We start from the raw sequence: 13,467 nt of genomic DNA, 5'->3' as shown, positions 1-13,467 counted from the left end.
TAGAATGAATTGCTAGACATGTCTAAACCCCCTGGGAAATGACAGATATTGATGAATGCTGCTGGCAAGATATATGGAAGGAAACGGCAAATAAATAGAACCATTTTTTCTCAGAGTCATTTTGTGGATATGTGGAGCGGCTGTTAAACTACTTGTCAGCTCCCTCTTCTGTCTTCTTCCTCCTCCTTCCTTCTCCACATCTGCCTCCTCTACACCTTTCTAAAACCTCCCTGAGGACCAGGCCCTTGCCCTCTTTAAAATAATAATCAAATGAGTAAGTCTCATCTTCTCTTCCCCATCACATACTGACTTCTCAACCCAGTTAGTGCAATCCTTTCCAAAACTCCACTCCATCTAAATGTGTTTGCTGCCCCTTCCAATCCTGGAAAGACCCTAAATTTCCAGACTTGTGAGATCAAACTGTTGATTTCAAGTCCATCATCATCACTGGGACACAGGCATGAAGTTCAAATCCTGAATTCAAACCCTGACTACTATCGTGTAGTAGTAGCTGTGCGACTTTGGTCAGGCTTCTTAACCTTATAAGCCTCAGTTCACAGAAACATTCTGTCAAATGCCGATGATACCAACCCTGTGCGGTGATCGTGAGAACTGATTCAGAATGTAAATAAAGAGCCTATCATACCATCTGGCAAACAGAAGGCCTGCAATAAACAATGACTTATTATCCCCTCTACTTTCCACAGCTAAATAGCTCTTTCTGGCAAGGGTCCTTCTCCTTGGTGTCATCCTCAGACCAGATCAAGTTCTCTCCAGCACTGGGCACTTCGGGATACCTGGTTCTTGTTCCATCCACCAGGTGGACTCAGGAGCACAGAGTGGGGGAAGCAATCAGACTTGAGAGTTTGCATCCTGGCTTCACATTTATTAGCTAGGGAGCCCTGAATAAATTACTTTTCTTCTCTGAGCTTCCATTTCGTCACCTCTAGTGATGATGATAGAGGGTAACACATGTGAAGAGCCAGGCACAGTGCTGAACACATGTTGTGGCGATTCAGGTCCCTGTCCAGGACTTTTTACCCATTTTGGCCCCATTGGCATTGAATCCACAACCAGGGGTGCAACCAGCCTTACCTTCCCCCCGCCAGCACACCACCTGCTTCTACGTGTGGGGGTGCATCGTACAGAACGCCATTTACTTCTGCACACAATACGCTCCACTACGTCATAAACTCAGTGTCGACTGGGACTGCATCTCATCTATCTCTGTAGCCCCTCGTCACACCTAGCACAATAACTCACATGTGGAAAACACCGGGCTTTTGCAGAATCAGATACTTAAGTCTGCGCATATGGACTTCCCATTCTGTCTTTCACTTATATTTCTCCCAGGGATATTTTTCCATTATTTAGTTCCACATTACCTAGAATATTCAAATTTGGTTCAATTGTTTGTTTTATAAAGGTAACAATGATGAAAAAGACTCACGGGCCTTCACCTTGATATGGAAGAGATCACGTCACTTCTTCTGGCTTTGATTTTCTCTTCTAAAAACCACCTCCATAATGTGTGTATTTTTGAAGTAAGATGAGCTGATTAAACTCAACACAAGAGAGGACGATTTATACGCAGTATCTTACTTTTTGAAGAAATTATGAATCCTACCTCAGTAACACTCTTTTGCACACCAAGATGCTTTGATCAATGCACCCAAATGTCACTGGCAGCCCTCAGTCACTAAACATTTCTGACAACTGCCCTACATCTAAACCATTCTGACAGAGGCCAAGGAGGGATTAGGGACCAGGAGTTTTGCAAGAGAAACAAAAAGAACAAAAGCAGTCATAGAGGGAATAAAATACATTCCATGTCGCAATCTAAGCAGAAATTGCCAGACAAGTCCAAATCTCCTAACACGTTCTCTATTTTTACAAGGAAATGTCTATATACACACTAATTCACATAATCGTGCATTTCCACAAATATTTCCATGGAATAGTTTCTAGTTCCATGCTGGGTCTATTCCAATAGATTTCAAATTCTTCCTCCTCTTCAGTAACAATGTCTAAGGAACTAAGGTATGTTCCCTAAACAATATTTTTGTCTCAAGAAATGCTCATTAATATTGACCTATGAATAAGCTAGAAATCTAGACTATAACCATAAAATATTCCTTCAACAATACCACATACTAGATCTCCTCCTCCAGCACCTCCAAATGGCCAGCTGTTCAAGGCCCCTATTTCTGGGATGAGAGATCTCGATCAAGCACTGTGTATGCTGCTCTCTCCCCCTTACTTAGTTAATGCCCACTCTACCAGGTTTCAAATTGAGATCTAGGAACCACTGTTATCCAACCCTGTACCCTGAATTACATCTTAACAAATCACTAAGTGCTTTAAGAAACATAACAATGCCCTTGTTTTTAAGAAAAGAGAAATCAAAGCCAAGATCGGCATCAGGAATGCCTCAGCTCTGCTTCAACATTAATGGCATGTGTAGGGCTGGAATTCCGCCTTTCCATTTCCGGTCTATCATTTAGCCACTGACTACTTCTGAAAGCTCAGATGACATTAAGTAACCAACATTAAGTAACCGTGAGCTCGCAGGTCAGGGCCTCATGCTTTACAGGAGCAGTTTTGCCAGGCTACTTAGCATGCCTTTTTAGAGAGTCCAGCCGTGCTCATGGGGAAATCAGTGGGCTGAGGGGGGGGAGGTAGTCATTTGGTTGCTCCAATCACCCTCCAAATGGTCCTCTCCCAAGCTTGAAAGCCTGATCATTTTCTTCTAGCCATTCCATTAAATGCAGTTAATCTCCCATTATTGGAATCCACAGAAAGCACTGTGACTACTGAAGGCATCGTAAGAGGGCACATGCACACAGACTTTCATTCGTCCGAGAAGTACAGTCTATCGTGTATCAGATCTTCATGGCGTCATCCTCAAAGATGGTCCTGACTCCAGTGTGACTAAGCAGCTAGCAGGGAAAAAGCTCCACAAGAAAAGGGTATTGAACTAATGTCTATGTGCAGTGCCTCTAAACCCTTGCCATCCATACCATGCAAGCACCTGTGAGACAACATGCCTGATAATGTCTAGGTACAGAACCATTCCAGTATTTACTGACAGGACAACCAGATTTAAGCAAATAAAAATACAAGAAGACCAAATATATTTGAATTCAAGTAAGTCTGAATATGTATACTCCAAATACTACATTGGACATATGTATACTTAAATTATGATTAGTTGTTTATGTGAATTAAAATTTAACTGAGTGCCCAATGTTTTTTCTGGTAACTGTGTTAGTATTTGCAATACACGAGGCTTTGCTTTGAGGATACAAGGAAAAAATCCTAAAGGAATTTATAAACTAGCAAAAGGGATTATAGGTATGCAAATAATACAAAGTAAAAGTGATGTATTCTTTAAGAACGATATAAGACGATATCCAGGGAGAGAGAGGGAAAAGTGGAAGAGTCATCTACAGTAGATTGAAGGTGTTTGGAATAGAATTTGAATGTAGAAAGGAGCTTTAAAGACCATGTGCTGTATTTCCATTTTATCCAGCTAAGGGCGGGGGCGGGGAGGAAGCAACAACATTCATCACCCTGGGTGTGTGCATGATGGATCATTCCCCCGTATTTTTTATGTTATTTCTATATACCACTACAGCCAAAAGCCAGCAAAATAAGCAAAATCAAAACAAAATACTTTGCACTCAGATTTCTGGCAACCAAAGCAAAGACACAAACAGTAGGTTATCCAGCTCCCATTATTTAACAAAAGAAAAAAATTCAGATTGATCAGACCAATCTAAACCCTTGTTTCTGAGCTCAGAGAAATTTTTTTCAGAGGTTTTGAAGGTCAATGACATAATTATTACTGTTCTTCAGAGTAACTTAGAAGAAATACAAGCATATCCTACATTATTGGGACACTAAATAAAAACCAAGGGTGCAATGTGGCATGTGCATGCACACATGTAAACACATCATGTCCATATGTGTTACTTTACATACATGCCTTTCCTTTACAGGGACCAGGGAGCTGGAAGCTTCACTACTTCATGCAAAATCCTTCTTAAAGTCAAATTTGGTGCAGCATTAATAATTTATAGCGATCATACACAAAATACCTAAGACTGCGTTAATTTATAAGGAACAGAAATCTGTTTCTCACAGTTCTGGAGCCTGGAAGTTCAAGATCAAGGTGCTGGTGTCTGGTCTGGTGAGGGCCTTCTTGCTGCATCCTCACATAGCAGAAGCTGGAATGGCAGGCTCACCAAACACTGCGGTGTGAAGCATCTTTTAAAAGGGCCTGAATAGCCTAATCACCTCTTATGAAGGTCCACACTTCTAAATACTATCAAATTAGCAACCCCTGAATTTTGGAGGAGACAGATTCAAACCATAGCATGATTCCACCTGTGTTCTTACTCAGAAAGATGGAAACAGACTTTTAAATGATATTGTTCTCCCCTTTACAATTTTTTCCTCAGTGAGCAAGTCAGCAATGAGTTAAAAGCAAGGAAGGGACTAGCCCTCTGCTCTCCCTTCAGGCCCAGGTCTGATGCAGGTGCTTGAGACAGTACTGTCAAAGAACAGAGAAATTATATGGCTAGGCAGACACAAGAAAATAAATTTAGCCCTGACAATATGTGTTGATTAAGTACTTGAATGACAATGGAACATGACAATGACAAATGAGGGCTATCACCACGAAAGTCACACTGAAGTCATTAATTTATCAGAAACACTAATTTTTATAAATCTTTAAGCTTCCCAGTTGGTGGCATTTGCATTTCTTTGCCTACTCTTTTTTCCTGTGGAGCTGAGATGAAGTCAGCATCATTTTCAGTTTCCATCTGGGAAGTTAAAAAAACTTCTACATTCCCAGTAGCTTTGATTGGCCACTAAAAATGAATTTTCAGCAAGAGATGGATGGATGGCCTGGTGTGCTCAGTTTCAGAAGACAGTGACAGGACACCCACTGGCAGCTCCAACAGAGGAGAAGGTGGGCTTCCCGGCGTGGCAATGGACAAAGTATGAGTGCAGGAATAGTCTGCAGTGAGCATGCAAAGTGTGCAAAGTGAGAGAAAATGAAGGAAAACCATTCTCTATCAAGACTTCTCCTCTCACCTAGGTAGTTAAAATTATTTACTACTCAAACACAGAGGGACCCTGAGAGTATAGTGTGCAACCTACCCATCCTGCAGATGAAGAACTGAGAACCAGCAGTGAGGGCATGGCTACTTAGAGATTGACTTGGGACTAGATCTGGGCCTCACATACTCTACTTCACACCCTTCTGACACCCTGAAACAGCAGAGTAAGATGTCAAGATGCCATCTCCACCCAGCCAAGGCACTTGCTTTCTATCTTTAAACTCCATGCATTTAATTCAAATATCCTATTCTCTTTCCGATCTCCCTCTCCTCTAAATCACTACTGCATCACACCCTATTACTGTGCCTCTGTTCTCCAGAGGATTTATGTACAGTGCAATTTACAAATCTCAGTACATGAGCAGTTAGCACCTCACATGCACCACTGTGTAGCTGCTCTGCAATCTGACTGTAGGCAATAAGAAAATGTCACCAGAAGAGCCAGTTACCTACATCCAACTATGTACTTGGGTTCCTGGGTGGCATGAAATGGCACCACCCGACGTGGTCTTACCATCCCCCTCAACCTTATCTCTTCCTCCCCAATAACTTGAGGACTGCTAAGTGTGAGATTTAATAGTTAATACTAATTTTCTATTATTTCAATTAATATTTCATGCTGTTAATTGTAATATAATCAATTCAACATTGTGGCTTCCTTGTATATACTAAAGACTCACAGGGAGCCCAGACCTCTTCATCTCTTACAGCCTGCACATTTAAGGAACTGAGAAGACAAGCCTGGCATAAGCATGCTTTTCAGAATCTAAAAGCACACAATGCATGAAGGATAGGAAAACCGTGCCAAACCAGTCCCAGCCATGCCCAGGCTGTAGTCCATTCTATCAGAATGAAACAGACTTTCAGGGAAGTACTGGAGGGGAGGAAAAAAAAAAAAAAAAAGCCAGTGGAAAGAAAACAAAAAGAAACAGGATTATGCTTCTTCAAAAAATTCAACACCTTAATAAAATGCAAAAAAATCCTCCCTAAAATCAATTTCCTATTCTAAAGGGAATTTTAAGAACAAAACAACATAAGTTTTTATTATATAGATTCAATAAATTCATTTTTTCCTCAGGAAGGACCAAAGTCTATTATTTACAGACTCACACTAGAATACAAGAAATGAGTGAGGGGGTGGGAGGTGGCGGGGAAGAGATCTTTGTGGATCTTAGTATTTTCTACATTTTTGGCTTAAGTTTCTTCATTAGCCTAATTGGTATACAGACCCTCCTTATAGAAATATATTTAAAGTCACACCAGCAAAACCTTTAAATGACCAGCAGGCACTCTCTTCTTTGTCGTATATGGAAGAATTTCAGTTACTGGATTCGGTTTGCCACATCCAACATACCCACCTGAAGGCCAAGAAGGCCAAGTTGTTGTGCTCAGGTGATAATGGTTTAGTTTTGTCTGAGTATTTTACTGCCCTGGCAATCCTGAAATTTTACATCAACAGTGATTTAAGGCCCAAGTTACCTTCTGCTCTGCAAAAGGTTTCAAAAATCTTAAGAGAAACAGCGCCTCCTATGGAAAACATCTTCTTAATTAACACTCAGGACCAAGTTTTAAGTCCTTCAAACCCCATCAGGCACAGTACTTTAAGGCAGATCTCTGAAGAGCCAGATGTGCTGATCCAGCATGGCTCCCAGCACTCTCTGGAGCTCACGTACACATCAAAGCCAATACCCAGTCCCTCATCTGCCTCTGGGTACAAGAGAAACGCATTTGATGGTCAAGTCCTCATTTAGCCTCTTTCCTCAATTAATTCTCCCATCACACCCGACTTGTCAACTCTTGGGAAGGCTTAATCTTGGTGCCAAATGCTCGAGGGAGAGATTTTGGTTTATAAGAGGCTACAACCTGGCTGTGAACAAGGTGGTGGCTACATGGCAGTTTCTAAGCAGCAGGTGACCCAGGGCCTGAGAACCACCACGTGAGCCTGTTAGAGGGGCAATGACTCATCAGTAGACCATCTGCATGGGAGATGAGCTACAGCAGAAGGCTCCCTGTCAGAGAGCCACTGGGAGGCAGCATCTGCCAAAGGAACGAGCTGACAGCTGTGTGTCCCATTAAGTCTAGGTCTCATGAGACCTTCCTACTCTGACAAGGAGAAACTGCATGCGCAAAAACACAACAAAATACTCACCTTCTATTTAGAACACCTAGATAGCAAACAAAATATCCAGGATATAAACTGACACAGGAACAGGAAGACAATAAATGCAAAGGCTTCTTAAAATCACACACTCACACCAGGAAGAGACGCTAATAGAACTGCCTCTTTACTGCCTGGTGACTCAGAAAAATAGGTAGAGCCATTCTCCAGCTTCCTAAACTGTTGCTGATGAACTACACAGTTTTATAAGTTCTAAAGCAGAACATGACACCAACTTAAAAGAATTCCTGCCCTTGGTTAGGTGCCTTCAGCATAGAGATTTTATAATTATTAAGAAATAGTAAAACAAATAGAAGCGGGATGTTTTTAAGTCAGTAGAACCTAAGTGTGATTTGTGGATTTGGGTTCTGTTTTTCCTGTTGATCACGAGCTAAGAATCCAAATTGAGAATATCATAAGAGAGCACCGTCTGTAAAGATCTTTGCCCTTTACAAGTGTCAAGGTGCGCCAAATTTCAAAATATAGGCATGCACCACATAGTAACATTTTAGTCAACAACAGACCACTTATCGTAGGGTGGGGCCCGTAAGAATACTGTATTTTTACTGTATCTTTTCTATGTTTAGACAAGTGTAGATACCCAGATACTGACCACTGCATTACAATTGCCTGTCGTATTCAGTACAACTCACATGCTGCACAGGTTTGTAGCCTAGGAACAATTAAGCCATACCATGTAGCCTAGGTGTGTAGTAGGCTATAAACATCTAGGTTTGTGTAAGTACACTGTGTGATGTTCAAGCAACGATAAAATCCCCTAAAGATGAACATATCCCCATGACTATATTAACATTTCACTCACCCTTTGGGGGCTGGTTAAGGCAAACCCAGCCCAGCCAGTGCTCAATCCCCAGCCCCACCATTGTACCCAAGTCCCAGCGCTTCTATTCTTCTTCCCAAGCTCCCACTGGCTTTGGCTCAACCCCTGAGAAGTCCCAGCATGGGCACTGAAACTTCCTCTCATATTCTGTACAACTCAGCTCCACTCTCCCCACCCCTCTCATGGAGTGACCCTTGTCCAGGCCTCTCTGCTATGTTCTGTGGAACCAAAACACCCAGCACATAAAGTGCCCTAGAGTGCCTTAACCTTTCGTACAAACACGTACACAGGCTTCACTTTCAATTCATGATCTCAGACCTTAAATGGGCTATCAATGCTTCCAGGAAATCCTACCTTTACAGCTCCCTCCCTATTCAAGACTATTTTATACTTTCTTCTTTCGACTCCTATATAACCTCCCAAACCCCACCCAGGTCTCTCCCCATGCACTGAGAAAAGTGAAGACACCAAATCTATTAAACAACCTCTTTTTTAAAATAGCAAATTTATTAAGATCAGTGATGAGGAAAGGGGACATTTCAAAAGTTACACTTATTTTGAGATAATTGTCAATATAGATGCAATTGTGGGAAATGATATGGAAAGACCTCAGGTTCTCCTCTTTACTCAGTTTCCCCTAATGGTAACACATCTTAAACTATGGTGAGATGTGTACTTATTTCATTATATAGTGCAATGTAATAATAGAAATAAAGTGCACAATAAATGTAATGCACTTGAATCCTCTTGAAACAATCCCCGCCCCCACAGTCTGTGGAAAAATTGTCTTCCATGAAAATGGTCCCTGGTGTCACAAAGCCTGGGGACCACTGTCTTAAACTATAGTGCACCATCACAACCCAGGCACTGACGTGGACACTTTCAAGTACAGAACACTTCGATCATCACAAGGATCCCTCATGTTGCCCTTTTCGAGCCATGCCTACTTCGCCCTCCCACCTCACCCCTAAGCAACCACTAATCAGTTCTCCATTTCCATAATTCCACCGTATCAAGAATGTTATCTATAAATGGAATTCTATAACCTTGGAATTGACTCTTCACTCAGCCTAATTCTCTAGAGATTCACCCAGCTTGCTGTATCAATAGTCTGTTCCTTTTTGTTGCTGAGTAGTATTCCATGGTAGAGATGGAATGTACCTGAGCTACCTGCTTCTGCAACTATCTTCTCTTCCTTTCCTCATGATGGAGTGGAGGAAGTGGCCTCCACCTACGAAAGGCCAACTCTCTTATGTGTGCTCTGGATACCCAACCCCATTCCTCCAATATTAATGCCTTCTCTGGCTATCATCTCTCATCCAAATCATCCTCAACACCTTACAAACACGCTGTGTCTCATGTACTAGGATGGCTCTGACCTCTCACATCCTTCCAGCTCACACCTCATGTTTCTAGTCCCTTTCACAGCACAACTTCTCAAAAGAGCGGTCTATACTTTTATCTTTTGTGCTGGTTAATTTCAAGTGTCAACTTGACTGGACTGAGGGATGTCTAAATGGCTGGTGAGCACTGTTTGTGGGCGTGTCTGAGAGGGTGTGGACTAGGAGAGGAAGCCCCGCCCTCAGTGTGGACAGGCACCATCCAGAACAGAGCAGGCTGAAGGAGGTGGGTACTCAGCCTGCGAAACTTCCTCTCTCCCCGCCCTTCCAGAGCAGGACACCTTTTCTCCTCCTGCCCTTGGACATCAGACTTCAGGTTCTTTGTACTTCGGACTCCGGTATTTGCACTTAGCAAGAGCTCTCAGGCCTTGGGCCTCAGACTGTGGGCTGCACTGTCAGCTTCCCTGGTTTTGAGGCTTTTGGACTCGACCTGAGCCATGCTAGCAGCTTTTCTCATTCTCCCACTGGCAGACAGCTATCATGGGACTTCACCTTTACAACTGTGTGAGCCAGTTCTCCCTAATAAACTCCCTTTCATACATATATGAAATATATATATATATATATATCTCCCATTAGGTTCTGTGCCTCTGGAGAACGCTCACATCTATCAACACATAAGCCATCTCTAATTCCTAAATTACCATTATCTCTTCACCCAACGCCACTCTAGCTTCATATGTGTACCTCACTACTCTCCCCAAGATTACCCAGTGGCTATATTGGTCCCGTCCAACGATACTTTCCCGTCCTCACCTTTCTTACTCTGTCAGATGCAGGCAATATATAGTTTGCCAACCTTTCCTTCTCTGAATATGCATCCTTCTGCCTCTGTAATTCCACAGCCCTTGACATACCTATTTAGCATGTTTCATAGGCATTTCAAACTTAACATACTCAAAACGGACTTAATCACATCCTCTGTTCTTATTAAGATCTATTTCTCTCCCAGTCTTCCCTAAGTGCCACGTTCCCCCCCTCCCTCTTGTGTAAGTTGGACTCTGAGGCCACAGACTGGCATGGACCCTGTATCTCCTGGCAGCCCACACACCAACCCTACATTCAGCTGTGACCACTATGTTGCCCAGGCTGGTCTCAAACTGGCCTCAAGAAATCTTCCAGCCTCTAGATTGCGACTAGATCTTTCCAAGAGAATGTGAATGGAAATGACTATGTCTCTTCCAGGCTGGGACTTTTAAGAAGTCAAAAGTGTTTCTCTTCTTTCCACTTCTGCCAACTGGAAACCAAGCATCTCAAGGCCATTAAGAACAAAACCAGAAGGCAGAAGGAATGTGGGTCCCTGAATCACCATGGGAAGAGAGCTGCCTACTATCCCAGAACATTTACTGTGAACAGTTACATGAGCAAGAAATAAACCACTATTGTGTTAAGCCACTGATACTTTTTGGTTTGCTTCTCATAGCATGTGACACTATCTTAACATACACCATTTTTATATAGGCATTCTTCTGATGGTATTATTAATACAAAAATGAAATCTAGAGTGTATAGGAGAGTTTAAGTTGTGTTAATATTTAGGTGCAGTATTTACTAAACACCAAGGCTACCCACAAAACAGCCATGCTTTATGTAAATTGGCTTTAATCTGAATTCCTTCAGACTTGCCTACTAAGCTAAGGAGGCTTTTAAGGATAAGAAACCCATTAAAAGTGCTACACAGTACTGAAACATAATGCTTTCCAAGTTAATTTTATTTTTTGAGAGATGGCATCTTGCTCTGTCACCCAGGCTGTAGTGACATGATCATAGCTCACTGCAGCTTCAAACTCCTGTGGTCGAGCAATACTCCTGCCTCAGCCTCCCAAGTAGCTAGGACTATAGGGATGTGCCACATATCTAGTTAATTCTATTTTTCTTTTTTTCCTGTAGAGACAGGGGTCTTACTATGTTGCCCAGGCTGGTCTCAAACTGGCCTCAAGAAATCTTCCAGCCTCTAGATTGCGAGGTGAATGTTAAATGAAAGAATGTTTTCTAGGATTATGGTTTGATTTTCCTTTCCCTCTTCAAGGAAAGTTCACTCTAAAATGCTTTTAAAATTTTCAGATGTTATTCCAAATTGATTTCCATAGTCCGAAAAAGAAAACTCTTAACTTTTTTCCCAAGATAGAACATCATGATGCTAACAGTTTTAGAAATTTTAGTTTATGTTGTCTACAAAGCTGTTTTCTTATTATGTGCATGTTATACACATACATAGATTCCTCTTTCTTTTGCATTTCAAACAACCCAGACATTTGAAAAACACAACTCTCTTCCTGACGAAAAGAAGCTTTCATTTTCTGACTGTTAAGGCTGCAACACACATCACAGTTGTGCAATGTAGGACAAAGATTTGGGGCACTCATTTGCATATCAAGAAGCCAGGATTCAAGATCCTGAGGTTCTGTCCCTCATTCCGCAGCTTCCTCACTGAACTGTCAGGCATGTTCCCAATATATCCACGCCCAGATTTAAGGGTCTGTAAGTGTCTTTAAGATTTAGTTTTCCTACCTATATGAGTTAGAATAAATAATCTTTAGGATCTCCCACTTAAAAAAGCCAACAGTCTGCATCTATAAAAGGAAAACAAAGAAAAATGTCTGAACAAGCATTAGAAAAACACCAGTAAAACTCAACTGAAAAGATTTGCCTCAAACTCAGCGAAGTGCAGCAATTTTTTGATGAATTTCTTCCCCTTGGCCTGAGGTCAGTTTCACCCTCTCTCCCTGCAGCGCACCACACTGGGTCAAATGGTCCAGACTCTACTGATCATGTGGCAAAAGCATTTCTACTCCCAGAAATTTCATCTCTAAAAAGTCAAAATCCATAATTCTCAAAAAAAAAAAAAAAAAAGTGAGTAATTCAACTTATTTTCCAGGCCAGTTTTGAACTGGCAGACAAGACTGTCATATGGAAGAGAAAATTTTGTGTTGGGGTTTAAAAAAACAATGAAGTACTCTAAAAACATTTATATCTAGAGGAAAAAGCATTTGGATGAAATATCAGAAATCTATCCGTTAGTGATTTAAAGTTAAATAACATGAACTTTTAAATGGTGAGTTATTTTTTTAAAAAGCCATGCTTTAACTTATCTTAATTTGGCTATTTTACAAGACAACAAAAATGATTTGTGGGTTTTCTAGATTTGAAAAATTTCTGATTTAACCAATGCTATTTAAAAAATGGTAAAAGATTTGAACTGATACTTCACAAAAGAATATATATAGATATCCAGTAAGTGTGTGAAAATAGAAATGAAAACCACAATCTCATAGGACTACATACCATTAAAATGGCTAAAATTAAAGACTGGTAATATCGCAGGTTAGCAAGGATGCAGAGTAATTAGATAGCTCATCTATGATGAGAATGTAAAATAGTACAATTTTAGAAAACAGTTTTGCAGGGTTTAATTTTATTTTTTAGTAATTCACAATAATTGTGTGTGTTCACGGGTTACATAGTGATGTTTCTATACATACAGTGATCAGATCAGTGTAATCAGTATATCCATGACCCACCATTTAACATTTCTTTGTGTTGGGAACATTCAATATCCTTGTAGTTATTTGAGGTTATATATTATTGTTAACTATATTCACCCTACAGTGGTATAGAACACTAGCTACTGATACATGCACAACATGGATGAATCTTAAAAACATCACACTGAGCAGAAGCAGCCAGAAACAAAAGAATAGGGACTGGATGGTTCCATTGATATAAAACTCTTAAGATAAATCTAATCCATAGTGAGGAAAGCAGAACTATGGTTGCCTGGGGCCAAGGATTAGGAATCAGGGTGGAGGTGGAGGGTGAGTTGACTAGGAAGAACACAGGGAACATTTTATATCTTGATCATGGGGATAGTTAAACTGGGGTATAAATCTGCCCAAATCCATCCATATGTGCCCTTAAAATGGGGACAATTTTTGCATG

The 13,467-nt window shown here is 41.1% G+C and overlaps 1 protein-coding gene across 2 annotated transcripts in view; it reads right to left on the bottom strand.

Moving 5' to 3' along the window:
* LOC123648509 (microtubule-associated serine/threonine-protein kinase 4-like) overlaps positions 1-13,467 on the bottom strand; it is a 287,133-nt gene that overhangs the window by 135,597 nt on the left and 138,069 nt on the right. The gene's annotated exons all lie outside the window — the stretch shown is intronic.

Source organism: Lemur catta, chromosome 12 (assembly GCF_020740605.2).
Source record: "Lemur catta isolate mLemCat1 chromosome 12, mLemCat1.pri, whole genome shotgun sequence".
Classification (NCBI taxonomy): Eukaryota; Metazoa; Chordata; class Mammalia; order Primates; family Lemuridae; genus Lemur; species Lemur catta.
The sequence above is the reverse complement of the archived record's forward strand: the minus strand, read 5'-3'. Positions and strand labels throughout refer to the sequence as shown.